This window comes from Canis lupus, chromosome 12, assembly GCF_048164855.1.
Source record: "Canis lupus baileyi chromosome 12, mCanLup2.hap1, whole genome shotgun sequence".
In the NCBI taxonomy this organism is placed as follows: Eukaryota; Metazoa; Chordata; class Mammalia; order Carnivora; family Canidae; genus Canis; species Canis lupus.
In genome coordinates, this window is record NC_132849.1 from 16,782,987 (window position 1) to 16,801,257 (window position 18,271).

Below are 18,271 nucleotides of genomic sequence, written 5' to 3' on the forward strand. Positions count from 1 at the left end.
GCTCCAACCTCTAGACTTCTTAAGTATGTGAGAAAAGAATAATTCCCATAAATATTTGTTTGTGTCTCTATTACATGTGGCCAAATAACTTTTAACTAATTTCCTTTCAGTAAACATTTACTAAGTACCTGCCTTTATGTTGGCTTTCATGGACAAAATAGTGAATGAGCTAGAGTCTTTTCTTCAGGAAGCTCATGGTCAGGTTCAGAAGGAAGATATATGAAAAACAACGATAATACACCCTGGTAATAGCTACCACAGAGGTAAGATTAGTGGTCAAGATAATAAAGTCTGAATGGGCCAAGAAGACCACTGACTGAGAGATGTTTGTGTCTGTTCCAAAATGATGAACTGGAATTTGCTATGTGGATTTAGAGTGGAATGGGAGAAAGTGTATTCCATATAGGTGGAAGAGCATGTGTGAATGTATGAAGTTTTGAAACAATATGGGATGCTCAGACAGCTCAGTATGGTTGACCTGTGGGCTGAAGGTAATGGAAAGTGTGAATGAGAGCTGGTTAGCTCAGGCAGGGATATATGTGCTATTTCCTACCAGGTGTGCCTGGTGTTGGGAGTCAGCAAATCGTTTTTAGCAGGGAAGTGATTTGATAAGATCTGTGCTTTTAAAATTCACTTTGGCAGCAGTGTGGGCAGTGGACTGGAAAGTGATGAGACAGAAAGATGAGTTATAAAGCTATTTCATCGTTAAGGCAAGAGATGTCAAGAGCCCATGCCAAGGCAGTGGCACAGGGCTAGGCAGGAAAGGATGAAGAGGAGATAAACGCTTTTGGTTGGTATTTAAATTTCATAAAATAACATTTTGGGCCCTCTATAAGTTTGTTCATTGGGACTTTGTACTTCTTCATATTAGCAGTTTTTAAATTTTTATCTGAATGTCCCCTTTCCACTTATTTTATTGCCTTTTGGACTTGTGTTGTTTTTTAATAAAAATTATTTATTTATTTATTCATTTGAGAGACAGGGAGAGAGAGAGCATGAGCATGAGCAGGAGGAGGGTCAAAGAAGAGGGAGAAGCAGACCCGTCACTGAGCAGGGAGCCTGATGCAGGACTTGATCTCAGAATCATGTTCAAAAGGAACATGACCTGTGCTTAAGGCAGATGCTTAACTGACTGAGTCACCCAAAGGAACATGACCTGTGCTTAAGGCAGATGCTTAACTGACTGAGTCACCCAGGCATCCCTAGACTTGTGTTCTTTTTTTTTTTTTTTTCCTAGACTTGTGTTCTAATAATAGTTTCTGTCCCCAAATGATGCCTTTTCTCCACTGGATTTTTCCCCCTAAATTCTACAAGACCATCTCAGCATCTGTCTCTTGATCTTCATTCAGTTCATAAGGGAGGCCTCAGGATTAATTCACAGGAGAGCTTCAGGTCAGAATCCTCCTCTGGAGATGGATTATGTCCAGCACCAGCATTAGTTCTGGAGAATTACTGGAAAAAATACTGTTAGCTGTTGTTACATTTCTCTGAGAGGAAAATATGACCTTAACTCATGTTCTCTATTCTGTGTACTGGAGGATGAGCACTTGAAAAGTTCAGCTCAGAGGAAAAAATATAACTGTCCCTTCAGATTGTATTTCAGAGAATACTTGTAAATCCCACATTTCTCTTTACATCTCTTTAGAGGGAGGAGGGGGAAGGATTTATGCAAATATTACATCAATTCTTTTTATGTCACCCACCCTTAGGTTAAAGCTGTTCAAAATGATTGACATGAAACCCTTCTTCCAAGTTCTTGGGTGATATGTGTTCTCTGGTTTCCTCTGCAGGTAATTACAGGTAGACACATATGTGAAGAGTTTGAACTGGGACTGATTAGGTGTGATAGTTTCCCACTGCTGCTCTAACAATTACCACAAAGTTAGTGGCTTAAAACACCACCACTTATCATCTTACAGTTCTGGAATTCAGAAGTCTGAAGTGGAATCTTATTGGGTTAAAGTCAAGGTGTCAGCAGAACTGTATTCCTTCTGGAGGCCCTAGGCAAGAACCTGCTCTTGGCCCTTTCCAGCTTCTGGAAGTTGCCCATATTCTTGGCTTGTAGCCACATCACTCTGCTTCTATCATTGCACCTCTTTCTCTGTCTTCCTCTTATAAGAACTTTTGTAATTACATTGGGCCTGTCTGGTTAATCCAGGATATGCTTTCCATTTTAAGATCCTTAACTTCATCACATCTGCAAAGTCCCTTTTGTAAATGAGATAGCATTTCACAAGTTCTAGGGACTAGGACATGGATATCTGTGGGGATATGATTCTGTCTACCACATTGAACTCAAACCAGGGGACGTTGTCTGAAATAGGTGGTTTGGGAAACCACCCTGCTGCCATGCAATGAAAGATGGAAATAATGAATGATGGAGGTTACCTTATCTTCTTAATGAGGTTTTTTGGTCTCATAATACCCAACTTTCCAATACCCATTTATTACTATTAATGCAATGTGAGATAATGTATTTAAGGGTTGTTTCCTACCTATTGCCTTCATTAAACTTTAAGTACCATGAGAGCAGAGACTATATCTGTTGTGTTCATTACCAGTGTGTACAATCCCCCACTGGCTGCTCTACTTCTTCCTTAGTGATGGAATTTCAATTTTATTCTCAGGGTACTGTGCACATCCTAAGAAACAAATGACTGTCTAAACCAATGTGATAATCCTATTCTCCTTTGCCTGTGATTAGTCTACAGATGACCATGTGACCTGGTTCTGGAAAGATCCCATGTTTCTGCTCCTCAATCTTTAACCTCTGGTTTCTCCATCTTACCAAATTACCAAATGGGTAACTTCTACTTCTTCTCTATCCCTTCAGACTGAATGACCCAGTTATTTACCTCAGCTACTTTTAGGAGGACAACATTTCAAATTTGTACATTTTTTGCATTCTCTAATTATTAACAAAAGTCACCACTTGGTTGGATTTGGTTTGAGTTAATCCATTTTTTTTTTTATGTCTTTCCCCTAAGGCAGGAGATCAGGCAAAAGCGAATTTTTGGTCTTGCAAAGTTGAAGACTTGTTCCTGGATTCTGGGGACCCCCAGAAAGTGTGTCATTGGGTGGAAAGGCCTTGTCTACTTGCCCTCTCTGATTTCTCTCTTCCTCTGGACTTTAGCTCAACAAAAATGAGCCTTTTTAATGAGTAACCAGAGCAGTCATAAAATTGAATGCTCAAAGCTGTTCTGTTTACATGATCAGCAAGAGAGGTTGCATCTGAAGATGATAAGAATTCAAGATTGGTGCAGAAAAGGTGACTCATAATAGAGACAAGAAGATGGGATATCTCTGGAGAGTAGATATTTTAGAGAAAATCCTACTGATAATGAAGCTATACACACAGTCTTTTCCTTCAGGTCAAGTGGCCTGGTCTAAATTCTTAAAATGACTAAGCATTTAAAACTGGAGAATAAAAAGTGTCTCTACTCCCACTTAGGCACTATTGGTTGCAGTAGAGGCTGTGGAAATGCTCTGGGAGGCAACTTGGCAAAATATATCAAGAGCTCTAAAAATATTTATGTTGTTTGACACAGAAATTCCACTTCCAGAAATAAGTCAGAAGGAAATGATCTCAAATAAGGAAAAGAATTAATAGGCACAGAAGTGTTTATTGCACTCCCTTATTATAATAAGGAAACACTGGAACTGATCTAACCCTTTAATGATAGGAGGAGGGTTAATTAAGTATCATACTACAGTCCCTTGATGAAATATTATGCAGTCATGAAAATTTTAATTATGGAGACAATACCAACATAGAAACATAATGATGTAAAATTTTATGCATATTCTGATTGCAGAATTGTACTAAAAATACACAATACTGTAATCAAAGAGTGGAAGGAGATACATAAAATGAGACATAGCTGTGTTAGGGTGGTGGAATTATTAGTGACTTTTTTCCTTTTTATATTCCTATCCAATGTAATGTTCCTATATGTTCTTTATAATATATAAAATAAATACATAAAATGCAAATGCTCTATGAATGGTTAAGAAATGGGGCAAGAACTAGCATTCATTGAGGGGCTATTATGTTTCAGCTACTGGGCTAATATTATTTTACACATATTATCTGATATTACTTTCTTTTGTCTCCTAAGAGATATCTGTCTTTACATTTTTACATAAGAGGAAATGGAAGCTGCCAGAGGCTGGTTGAGGATGAATAGAAGAAAGTGGGGGGAAGGCAGATAAATAGACGGCGTGATCATAATTTTCTCAGTAGCAGGACAGTCAAGGGGCATCAGGAATCAGTCCATTCCATTCACTGGCTACATGAGATGATGAGGGCTAATTCTCTCCTGGGCTTATTTTCTTGTGCTGCTGTCCTGGCAGAGAACTGAAGGATGAAATCTTGATAGTACCCAACTGGGCTCTTGGATTGCTGTGCCTCTCTGAGCGTCCAAGGGGGCCTCCTTCCAGAATGGGTGACATCTTATTGGCCATTACTTCACCACCTGGAGAGACAGGATGTGGCTCTGAAGTTCATCTGCTACTCACAGGGCTTCTGTGACTGTAGTTAGTGGAGGAATTCCTTCCCTCATTCCCAATCTCTTTCTTTTCTGTCTTCTCTCTCTCTTTTCCTTTCCATGGGGAAGAAGAATGGATAAGAAAAGGCAAAACTAATAAACAGTAAAATACTTCACAGTTGTTTTGAGGGTATCTCTCATAGTCTACATTTCTTAGAAGGCAGAGCCAGAGGCAGAAGCTTATGGCCTAATACTTTGTCTGGGAGTGTAAATCAGCGGTGTGCTGGGGCTAGCTTGTACCATCCCACAGGAACTGATTGTTTAATTTGCAGGGATTGTGGTTAAACCCTGACATGACTAAAAATTAAGTTACATAAATTTCCAACTAAAGAAATTATATAAAAAACAAAAGCAATAAATACCCAAACCTACCACGTCCTAATCATTTGAGTGAATTTTCCCATTATCTAGATTCTTGAGGTTATTTATGCTTCTTATATCTCTATGGTAAAAATGCCAAGTAATGGTGTGTTACTGAGCATCTCTTTCTGGTTCCAGAAGCATTGTATTAGCTTGAAATCAGCCATGGTGGGAGTATTTACGCCACATGAAATAGGCAAATGATACAAATCTGGGCTTGACCTGTCTAGTTGACTGTCTAGAGTTAATACATTAAAGAAGAGGTTAGTAAGGCAAATTAAACTTAAAAGCCTCTCATGTCTGCAGCCACCTCATTGTGAATCCTGCATAAAATTGCAATAGTCTTTTGGTATTCGAGATCTACTACCCACTATAACAAAGAAGTTTCTCATGCCATTGATAAATGAATGAAGTTCAGACATCTTTCTTTGGAACTTCACTTTCATCTTACTCATTAAGTGAAAATATCCAGTTAACATCTACCAAATATCTAAGTGTCATATCAGATGACACTCAGAGAGCCAGTTGTTGAAAACTCACCAGCACAGTATTGGGCAAACCCAGAGAATCAGGAGTGAGGAAAAAGAAGGAATGAGGCAGGGAAGGGGCCAGCTTAAATAATTTTAAATAATTTCAAGGTGTGGGTATACACCTTGAAAATACCACCTCAAAAAAAATAAAAAAAATAATAAAAAAAAGAAAATACCACCTCAAAGAAATATTTGTACATCTATGTTGACTGTAGTATGATTCACAATATCCAAGAGGTGGAAACAACCTAATGTCTATCCATATATGAACAAATAAAAATTGTGGTATATACACACAATACAATATTATTCAGCCTTAAAAAAGAAGATAATCCTGTCTCATGCTAAAAACATGGATGAACCATGAGGACATCATTCTAGGTGAAATAAGCTCATCACAAAAGATCAAATACTTTGTTATTCCACTTATATGAGGGATCTAAAGTAGTCTTTCTGGGAAATAGAAACTAGACTCATGGTGGCCAGGGGCTAGGGAGGAGGGAATAGGAGAGTTGTTGTTCAAGGGGTAGAGACGTTCAGTTTTGCAAATGAAAACATTCTAGTATTCTCTTGCACAACAATGTGCATATAATTAATACTACTGTACTTTATACTTAAAATTAGCTAAAATGGTAAATGTTTTTTTTTAAATTGCAATTTGAAAGAGAAGAAAATACAAGGAGGTGTGTTACTTAGCTGATCAGAGTCTTAAGCACAGCTAATTGCTTGGTTTCATAGGACATTTTCAGAGTCTACAAATAGTCCATCTGGGGGTAGAAGGGAAAAGGTAAAGGGAAAAGAAACAATCTCCCAGCTCCACCTTCCTCTCTGTCTCCCACACCCACGAGGTGTCATTCCACCATACTTCTAGTGACACAATGTCACTGGCCTCTCTAAGCAGGTAGATGGTTTGTAGGGGACTGTGTGTGGACCTTCCCAATGTGTGGCAGTGGCGGTGGTGGCAGCAGTGACCAGACTCCACAGTCAAGAGCTGTTGCTCTGGCCAGGAACCAGGCACCTGGGCAGACCTCAGAGGCACAGAAATCGAGACCAGTACAATATTCCTGTGGTCTCTTAATTTAAGCTGAAACCAGGAAAGGAATTATATGAGAGCATAGTTGTTTGTCGTCAGGAATGAGGAGGAAAACATAAAATTGCAAATTGCTGTGTTAGGCCATTTATTGAGGAAGCCATTCATCAAAAGAGCAGAGAGGTGCTGACGACCCAGATAAAATACTTGACATACTTGACGCAGAGGAAAGGCATTTTGATGGTATCTATTCAGAGTTCCATGGGGCAAAATAAAGTCCAATGCTACTGGTGACTATTCAACAGTGGCTGTAGTAAGTAGTTTATAAAAGTCAACTAATGAATGGATGAGAACTATATTTACTAAAAGGACACGATGTTGATGGGAACACATTTTGATTTTCAAAATATCACTTTTAATGGTAAATTCATCAGTGTAACAGAGCTGGCTGGAGCCTAGATTTTACTCTTTTCCATTCTTGGGAAATTGGCAATGAAAGGTAGGGTCAAATCACTTTTATTTATGTCACATTTGCATTGTGCTTTGGAGAGGAAAGTGCCACATTAATTAAGCTAAACAAAGTCTTGCGAGAACTACTTGCTTTTATTAGCAAGGGTTTATTAATCAAAAAGTTTTCCCTACATTTAATCAGTTATTAGACCTATTCCCCAGGTATAGCAGTTTTTATTTCCATCCCTATTTAGAGGGGCAGAAATTGACTGAAGGTCATCTAAATTGATCTAGAAATAGAAGAGATGATGGTTTCCCTTAGCTATGGTTTAGGATCTTGTAACACCAGCAGTCCCTGGAAGCATGAAGCAGTTATTAAGACAATGCAGTTGTCATGAAGGTGCAATTGGTCTCCTCTGCCTTTTATGCTTCCCTGACTTTTCCACCCCCTGTATCCCTTTAGCAACAACTCCAGAGATCTCTGATGTCTCCTAACTTTGAAGAGAGACTTTGTTCATCTCTAGCACCCTTGCAGCTTTGCCACTCCTGGACAGCATCCATGGGATCAATTTTGCTCTTTCTCAGTTGCATTATAGAGGATGCTTCTCTGCTGATGAGACTATAGTGGGTCATGCTCTCATCTAGACTAGGAACAATCCCTTTTTAAAGTTTTATATCTCCTGGAAAGCAAATTAGCTCATCAGTGACTGCTGCACTGTTGTCAAGCCTGGTGAGACATTTATTGCAAACCAAGGGGAAGGAAATACAATGCTCCTTTGGTAGCTGCCAGGACACTCCCATCCCATCATCTCCCCTCACCCTTATTACTTAACTCCCTTGGGTCTGACTTCTGACTGCCAACATGGGTATTGCCTTACCTATGGGCTTTCCTATACAAGCTGCAAGTGACCCCTACCCTCAACAGCCCTTAACCAGCTGATAGGAGTTGATGTATATAGAAATACCCCAGCTGCAACACCCTGGAGTGGGACAGCTCTGAGGTATGTGCTGTACACTGGCCCCCAGAGTTCCACAGCAGAATCAAGCGCCAGTGGCCCATAGAGCTTGCTTGATAGTGCTCCTCCTGTTGGCTTCTTCCCTTCCTTGGCTCACTACCCCAATCCCCTCCAGCAACTTTTCCTGGGATTGCTTTAAAAATAAACAACTTGGGAATTCTGGCCTCAGGACTGGCTTCTTGAGGAACCCAAATAAAGAACCAGCAGCCTTTAAAATCACAAGACAAATCTGAGCCGAATAAAAGGTCAACCTTTATTTCCAAAAGAGCCCTTGCTAAAAAAAAAAAAAAAAAAAAAAAAAAAAAAAAGAGCCCTTGCTGATGCATATTCATGTCAGCTGAGTACTTCTCTGTCTTCTCTGTCTGTCACATGACTTCAATTTGCCCAGAGCCGAAGGGAATGGAGGAATTTGGGTTCGCCATACCTCAGAATTTTTCAGTTGTTTCCAAAAGCCAGTCATTTTCTATTCTTTTCTCTATTAGCTTTTTTTTTCCTCATGTAAAGTTTAATGCATTGCATTCTGTGAGAGAAGCAATGAGCCTGAAATTTAATGAGTTAATCCTATCCCCCTTTCTTTCTCTAGCAATGGAAGCATTTTGGCATTTAGCTAAGTCTTCCACGCTTTGATATATAGTTGAAAATATGGAAACAGATGAACTAAGGACTTAACTCCCCAAATTAGAAAAAATGGTGACAAAGTACATTCAAGGAAAGCAAGAGGAAAACACAGTAAAGATAAAAGCAGAAATTTATAAATTAAAATCCACAGAAATCATAGAATTGATAAATCAAAGAGCAGACTCTTTTAAAAGAACAATCAATTACATAAACCTCTGACTTCAAGTCTTCAAGAAAAAAAGAAAACATAAACCAACAGAGTTAACTATTACAATACATCACATTAATAGAGTAAAAGATGCCTTTTTTATCATAGCCATTTTTCAACGTTGTTTAGAAGTTGTTATCCAGAATTACTCTGACTTCAATCCACGACACAGGTTTTATGGGGAGAGGGGACTATAGAATTTCTAGGTAGGAAAAGCTAAGAAAACATACGCTTGCAGGATGGAGATATTTGAGACTTTGACTGCCGTTGTCCTGAGGTAGGTAAATGGATGTTTCCTGGGGTATTAGGTACACTAGTTATGCAGGATTAAATGAATTTAACTAAGTTTCTTTACCATATAACTTAAGTGTAAATTTTGAACCTGCAGTGAGGCAAGAACTGAAAAGGAAGATAGAAAAGCGGTAGGTTTATTTACAAAGATAAATGATTATTTTTAGCTGATGTGATTGTTTCTCCATAAAACTTAAGAAAATCAACTGAAAACATATATGACCAATTATGACATTAATAGTTTTACAGTATTTACAGCAAAACCAGTTAAGAAAAAGTGGGAAAAATATCACATTGAAATACTATTAAACATTTAAAATGCTTAGCACTAAAATTAATAAGAAATGTATTAGGCTGATATGAAGAAAACTAAAGAGTATTTCTGAAGAACAGAAAAGAACGAATGAGGAGCTTTTTCAAGGTTTTGAAGATGTTAAGTTCTCAAATTAAGCTATGGGCATAATATAAACATAATTAGAATATTTACTGGGATTTACAAGGAATCTAATGCAAAAATTATAAGTTACCTAAAGATTTTCTGTTTTCACATTTGAAATAAAAATCCATATTTATTATTTTTATAATGAGAAAAAATACAGCTATAAAAAGTAAATGAGTAAATAAGGCTATGAAATACTTGGAAAATAAGTTAAATGGGAAGGAATTACCTTACTAGATGTGAACATAATATATAAAAAGACTATAAAAATAAAATAATTAAAATGTTATGGTACTGATTTAAGACATGAATAGACATCCATACTCTAAGACACAAAATAGCTTAAAATGTAGTCAATAGAGCATCACAATAAGAAGTAAATGAATTACTTAATAGCTGATGTTAGGAAACTGGTTATTCTTAAAAGTAATAAATTTAGAACCTGACTTTTAAAAAAAATATATATATATTAAACTTAAACCATGCTGTATGTCAATCATCTCAATAAAATTTGAAAAAAAGCACATGTAAACCCTTATGAAACTTGAAGAAAACAGGTGAATATGTATTTAATCTCTGGGTAGATAGGAGGTTTCCAAGTAGAGGATAGAATGAATAACAAAGGGAATACAGATTTGGTTACATAAAATTTAAAAATCTTCCGCCTTTTAAAAACTATATAAAAACAAAAAGAAAGGGATCCCTGGGTGGCGTAGCGGTTTAGCACCTGCCTTTGGCCCAGGGTGCGATCCTGGAGACCCAGGATCAAATCCCACGTCAGGCTTCCTGCATGGAGCCTGCTTCTCCCTCTGCCTATGTCTCTGCCTCTCTCTCTCTCTCTCTGTGTGTGACTATCATGAATAAATAATAAAATCTTAAAAAAAAAAAGAAAAACAACAAATGGGGATTATAATTTTTAGTATCATTTAAGTCCTCAATTGGGGGACCCAATTAAAAATTCCAAGACCCTCAGTTGAACAATGAACAAAAACATGAAGATACAAAATTCAGAGAGGGGAAATTATAAGTGGCTAAGAAACAAATAAATACATATCAACTTCAACATTAAATAAATGCATGATAAAACATGCATTGCTAACTCTTGCTGGAAATTGAAAACTGTATCCTGGGATCCCTGGGTGGCTCAGCGGTTTAGCGCCTGCCTTCCGCGCAGGGTGTGATCCTGGACTCCCCGGATCGAGTACCGCATCGGGCTCCCTGCATGGGGCCTGTTTCTCCCTCTGTGTCTCTGGCTCTCAATCTCTCTCTCTCTCTCTGTGTCTGTGTTTTTCATGAATAAATAAATAAATAAAATCTTTAAAACAAAACAAAACAAAACAAAACGGTATCCTGTCTGAGGCAGAAATAGCCTGCTGTCAGCTCTGTCATTCCAAATCTGTGCCCTTCCTCCTTCATAGGACAGAACGGACCGGGACTACATGTCCTAGGAGCCCATGCAGTTGTGTGCAGCCATATTGCTGGGTTCTAGCCAATGGGGTGGAAGTGATATAAGCCTTTTCTGGGCCTGACCCATGAAAACCTCCCATAAAGAAATACACCATACACTTTGTTTCTCCTAGCTGGCGGGACTGGAGGCAACCCCCAGAATGACCTTGGAAGCCAAGTGCTGAAGAAAGCAAAGCGTTATCAATTCTGGATCCCTGAAAGACCTGCCAATCTATTCACATGCTCACTATTATGTGATCAAGAAATAAATTTTTATGGTGTCTGAGCTGCCATACCTTTTAGGGTTAACTTGTTCCAGGAGTTAGCCTACAATAATCAGTCCAACCCCCAGGAGACTTTGGTCTTTCTCTGTCCTCAGGGACTGTATGTTGCCGACACCTGGGGCTTTGTGGGACACATCTTGCTTGTTGTAATTACTCAACTCTACCCCTGTAGAGTGAAAGCAGCCACAGACAGGAGAAAATAAATGGCCATGGCTGTGTTCCAATAAAACTTTATTTGCAAAAATAGGTGGCTGGCAGGATATAGCCTTGGGGGCTACTGAAGCACAGCTCTATGCCTTTGGCCTAACTTATTTTCCTTCACAGCACTTACTACATGATATATCACATATGAAAGCTTCCTAAGAAGAGAAATGTTTTCTGTCTTGTTCACTGGGGTATTTCCAGCATATAGAGTAATGACTAGCTCATAAGAGACTCTTGATAAGTATTTGCTGAATAATGATTATAGGTTTTGATGAAATTGGCCCATTCATCTGCTGCTGCTGTAATTGTTAATTTTAGTATCATATTTCTGCAAAACATTATGGTGGAACTGTTTGCTCTCTTCTCCGCACCCCCACCCTCTGTGTCTCTTCATCTTACCATATCAATGCATCACATGCTGTACACTTGCAACTACACAATAGCCACCCTTCTTCCTTAGCATGCTGTCTGTAAAAAAAAAAATACATTCATCAAAATTGCAAACACTTGGGGGCATCTTCACAGAAACGAACACCTCTGTTTGTATAGTAATTTGACCCTGGATGGTGACCTGGATATTTACTCTACAGAACTTTAGTATCAGGGTAAAGGGTCTCAGGCAACTATGACAAAGTAACGCCATTTGAAGAAGAGAAAAAAATCGGTTTTTGCAGAGCAACCATTTTATTGTCTGTATCCTAGGCAGGATGCCCCTGACACATCAACAATGTGCTCACATGGTATGTGTTTATTGTAGGGACAGTGGAGGTCACTCCTCTAGTTCTCCTCACATTGTATAGAGGCATCTTTCTTCCTCTCAAACGTTTGATGTTTGGGGCTCCTGAAGACCAGACTACAGTTACAGAATTCCAGTAGTTTTTAGGTGTTCATCTTACCTAAGGGGAAAAAAAGCACCCCTGGAATCTGGAAAGTGGCCTGACCCAATTAGCCTTGGTGTTGCTGGGAGGTGGCCAGGCACCCATGACTGGAACATGTCCATCTGTTGGACAGAAACGATCCACAGAACACTGACATCAGACAGGGCCCTTCTAGGAATCGGATGACATGAAACAAACCAAAGCCACTTCATAATTTTAAGTGAGCTTAGACAAAACCAAGGCCATTGGGCCACCTAAATAATACCAAACACTCCCTTATCCTAGCTAATGAATTACAGCTGCTTCTTTCTCCGCTATAGCTTTGTCCCCGCTCCAGTCTGTGCTCCATTGAAAAGATGCATTGAGATACCCAGTCACAAAATTGTCTACACTTTCTAACAGTTTTCTGATGTCAAGTGATTCTCTGCTTCTTTAAACCCTAAATCACCAAACCAAAGCACTGACTATAAGTTATTTCTAATACCCTTTTACTGAGACGCCCCATGGTTGTCTGTGGCGTGTTTTCTCTTTTTCTGTGATATAAACCTAACATGTTCAACTACAGGTGTGTTCTTGGTGCTCTTTGGCTGGAGGGTGTTGATACACCCATGGGAGATGTGATGTTTTCTTATGAGGCAAATTGCCAAGCTGCATTAGGCTCTGCAACCTTCTGGAAAATCCCTAAAGTACATCTTGAACCTAATCTACCAATGTCAATGCTTGGGATTCTAATAGCAAGCCACATAATAGCATGAAGATAGAATCACAGGTCATGTAATAGGAAGTGAGGGTAGTTTTCGTCCTTAACACATTTGAAACCTTAAAATTATGCCAACCATGATGGGTTGTCTCCAGACTGTGCCATAGGACCACGAAAACCTCACTGTGAAAGGATTTCAAACAGTTGGAGGAGAAACTTCACAGACAATAGTGATGTAGCAGCACCCAGCCCAACATCTCTGCGTCCAGCCACTCCACTAACAAAGCTTCTGTCTGTTAACAGGTGATACTTGAAATAACTAGTCCAGCAACTGGCAGTTCCTGCCACTGCTCACCCTAGTTACGGGTAAAGAGCTCAGGCTAATTCTTCTCAACAAACTCAGGACCTAGTGGGTTACGTGTATTAGTCTGGGTTCTCCAGAGAAACAGAGCCGCTAGGATGTGTGTGTGTGTGTGTGTGTGTGTGTGTGTGTGTGTATACATATATAGGGATGTATTTCAAGGAATTAACTATGTTTTGTGGGGGCTGACAAGTCTGAACTGGGGCCCTGGCCACCAGACTGGAAACTTGGGCAGGAACTCATGCTGTTACCTTCAGGCAGGAGACATTTTCAGGGAAATCTTACTTTTGCTCATAAGGCCTTTCAACTAATCGTATAGGACCCACCCACATAATCAAGAATAATGTAAGTCAACTGATTATAGATCTAGCCATAACTTCAAAATACCTTCATAGCTACACCTCTCAATTCTTAGTGATTGATTGAATAACTGGGTACTATGGCCTTATCAAGTTGACACATACAACTGTCCATCATGGGACAGCTCTTCTCCTGGGTATTCAAGTGTTGCCTTCCTGAGTAGGTAAGGAAGAGGGGTGGGGCAAGGTGTGAGGGTGTGGGGACTCAGCATACTCAAAACACATGATGGTAGCTTCTAGGCAAGAGTCGAGGGATAGATTGGAAGAAGGATCTGTCATTTCCCTTCAAACGTACATAGGGTAGCCAGAGCTACTTGTTTCCGCTACTAGGACAGCCTGGGCCAACTCAGCTGCTAGGTTATGCTGGTGACTTGGGACATTAGAGGTCAAGGTTCATAGATATGATGTGGACACTACAGTGACAGTCTATATAAAGCCCTTAGTTTTTAAAACATTGGCTACTCAATTATTAATGCTTAATATATCTTTTCTTTCTTTTTCTGCTTTTGAGATCACGCTCATCCTTTGGACTCAGCTCACATGGCAGCCTCGGGTTTCTTCTCACTTCCCTGGTGATGTCAGAGTGTCGTATGGCTTTAAACACCACCTATTTCACTGATGCTTTTCAAGTTGGTAACTTTGCTCTGACTCCTCCCTTGAACCCCATATCCATATAGCTAACTGCCTATGTGATGTTTCCACTTGGATGACTATCAGGCATCTCAAATATGACATGCCTCAAACAGAACTTTTGATTCTCTGCCCCGAATATGCCCCTTCTGCCACCTTCTCCATCTCAGAGGACATCAGTTCTACTCTCCAGTGACTCAGGTCAAGAAGTTCAGTTATTACTACTGTCTCCTCTCTTTCGCTCACGCTGACCTCCGATTCACCAGCAAACTCACTTGGCTGTACCTTCCAAATGTAACTAGAAGCAGACCACTTCTTCCCATCATGGCTGCCCCAACCTGGGTCCAAGCCCCTTCATGCTTGGTGGTTGTAGAACCCTCCCCACTGGTCACCTCACATTCACCATTGTGCTCCCTACTAGCTGCTTTTACCATTGTGGCCAGAATGATCCTTTGGAAACCTATGTCAGTTGTGTCCCATCTCTGCTCAAAAAAAAAAAAAAAATATCCTGGCTTTGAAATGAAAGCTCAAGTTCTTCAGGTGGCCTCTGAGGCCCCACATGTTCTACCAGTAACACCTCCTGCCTTCCCAAAGTCACATTGATGAATTTCACGAAAATAATGGCTGAAAGAAGCCAAACACAAGAGCATCCAGACTGTATGCTTTTATTTATATAAAGTTGGAAACAGGAGGTACATGTGGTGCCCAAATTCAGGGTTGTGGTTCCTTTGGGAGGGGATGCTGAAGTGACTGAGTGGGGTGTAGGAGAGCTCTTAGGTGCTGATAATGCTCTATTTCTTTCTTGACTTGCATAGTTGTTGCACAGGTACGTTACCTTAGTGACAAGTCATCTAGCTGTAACCTAACGATCTGTGCAACTTTTCTTTATGTTTGTTATACTTCAAGAAAAAAGCTTAAAATCCTCTATTGGGTTTCAGATCCACTTTTTTCCTTTTAAAAGTTTTTTTTAAAAGAAATCTTTACCTCAGTGTTCATTGAACGATGAACGGATAAAGAAGATGTGGTCTATGTATACAATGGAATATTACTCAGCCATTAGAAACAACGAATACCCACCATTTGCTTCAACGTGGATGGAACAGGGTATTATGCTTAGTGAAATTAAGTCAATCGGAGAAGGACAAACATCTGGTCTCATCCATTTGGGGAATATAAAAAATAGTGAAAAGGAATAAAGGGGAAAGGAGAGAAAATGAGTGGGAAATATCAGTGAGGGAGATAGAACATGAGAGACACCTAACTCTGGGAAACGAACAAGGGGAAATGGAAAGGGAGGTGGGCAGGGGGATGGGGTGACTGGATGACAGGCAGTGAGGGGGGCACTTGATGGGATGAGCACTGGGTGTTATGCTATATGTTGGCAAATCGAACTCCAATAAAAACATATACATACAAAAAAAGTAATCTCTATACCCAATGTAGGGCTCGAACTCACAACCCCAACATCAAGAGTTGCATGCTCTACTGACTGAGCCAGCCAGTTGCCCCAAGAGACTCCACTTATAAAAATTAATTGCCCAGGGATTTTTAAACCCTTTTTTGGTGACTTCTGGGCATCAGGCTACAGGTCAAAATCAGCAAAGCTGTGTCACATGCTGACTCCAAGCAGCTAGTGGTGGCTGCCTGGAGCAGTATTTCGAGAGGGGTTTGGGGTCCATTTCTGGGCTTAGCAGCAGCAGAATGCTATGGCCCAGAAGAGACTTATGTCATAATTGAGGGAGAGAGAATATACTGTATGTGTGCCTATTGGTTAGCCAGTCCCATTGATGGTACAGTCAGGTGCTACCAATTTCTGTCCCACAAAACAGTCTGACTTGTGCCAACACAGAACTGATCTGAGATTTCAGAAGCTGTGTCATGAACCACAGACATTCCATCGATATTTCTGTCTCTGATTTCTGTGATGATCCATCACTCTCTAAACTCTTCCCCCACCCCCCTCTAACAGCATCCTCTACACTTAAAGTGCTAGGTTTTGGCAGCAACCCCTTACTAAGCAGGCATTCACTATTTCATCCTCCTTGCATCCTGCCAATCTCCAGTTGCCACAGCAGCAGCCCACAGCAAGACCATGAGTCTTACCTCTAGCTGCTACCTCAGTCTGGGTAGTTAGGAGGCCCCGAAAAATGCCATCAGAGAGTGGTGGGTGTCCTCCCCCTGCCTGGTGAACCCAGAGGGTGACAATGGGTGGATCTCTACTGGTAGTCAAAGCCCAGATGGTTTGGTCTACTGTAGTAATCCTTAAGCCTCTTTTCACTTTAGATCAGGGAGAGATGAGTGCCAAGATACTCTTCTTTCTGTTCTTGCGTTCAAGAAGCTCGTTTGCATCTCAGGATTTTTGCATTTGCTATTACCTTTGTTTGGAACACTACACAAAGTCATTTCCCTCATTTAGGTTTCAGCCTTAAAGGTGCTTCCTCAGAAAAGTCTTCTCTTTCCTCTCTGAGTCATTCATTGCCTCCCTCATTCATTCAATGGTTATTATTGAGACCCACTCATTGCCAGATGCTGTTCTCAGCATGGTGATACAGCAGTGAGCCAATGGACGAAACCTCTACTCTCCAGGGAGCATTGATCTAGCAAGGGAGAGTGTAATAATTAGTAAGTAAGAAAAGACATGTAAAATGTAGCAGGCGGTGACAAATACTGGGAAGAAAATTAAAACAGGGCAAGGAGAGAGGAAATGAGAACAGGGATAGGAGGAAGCACCATCTTGGATCAGGTAAGTAGGGGACACCTCCTCGCAAAGGTGATACTTGAAGCTGGATGAAATGAGAGAATGAACACAGGAAACATCTGGGAAACAACATTCCAGGCAAAGGGACTAGCAAGGGTGAAGCCCTGAACAGGAATGCTGCCTCTCCTCCAACATGCCTTTTATCACCTGGTCCTGTTGATTTTCTCTATAGCGCCTGCTACCCTTTGACATTATTAATTTACCTATTAACTTACCGATTATGGTAAGGGGGCTATGTGAGAGCAAGAATCTTACTGATTGTTCACTGCTTTAATTCCTGTGTTTAGAATTGAGCTTTGAAAAAAAAAATACATGGGCACGACTTGTTAACTTTCTGGTCAGTTAGGCTCTAGGAAGGCAAGTTACAGAAACTTACAAGGAGAAGGAAGGCAAAAGCAAAACCAAAAGGGAATTTATTGGAAGAAGGTGTGAGAGTTCACAGAATTACAGGCAAAGCTGGAGAACAGGAAAACAAAACCTTGGCAAGTGAAGGGCAGAAACCAGGGCAGTCCATGTGGTCTGCTTGCAGGAATGAATGGGTGTCCCCACGGAGGTCTGCCGAGGACGTGACTCAGTTTCCCATTCTCTCTCCCTGTGACTTTCCTCTCAAGAATCCAATGTGATGAAGAGGCTGGCATCAGGGGCATGTAACCATGCTTTGAAGAGCCCTTGCTTGACTTAATGTCCTGTGCTTGTCATCTTGAAATTCTTAATAATCATTGAATAAGGCACCCTGCATTTTCATTTCAGTAAGATTATAATTTATTTAGAGAAGTTTTATGTTCTTAGCAAAATTGAAGAGAAGGTACCGAGATTTCTCATATACCCCTGACCCCACACATGCATACCCACCCCCATTATCAGCATTCCCCACAGGCATGGTACATTTGTTACAATTGATGAGCCTACACTGACACATCATAATCACCCACACTCCATTGGGTGCATTAGGGTTCACTCTTGGTGTTGTACATTCTGTATAACATGTATAAATGTATAACAACATGTTTCCATCATTACACTCATATGGAGGATTTACACTTCCCTAAACATCTGTGCTCTACCTATTCATCTCTCCCTGCCTCCCCGCATTCAATTCCTGGCAACCACTCATCATTTTACTGTCTATATAGTTTTACCTTTTCTAGACTGTCATACAATG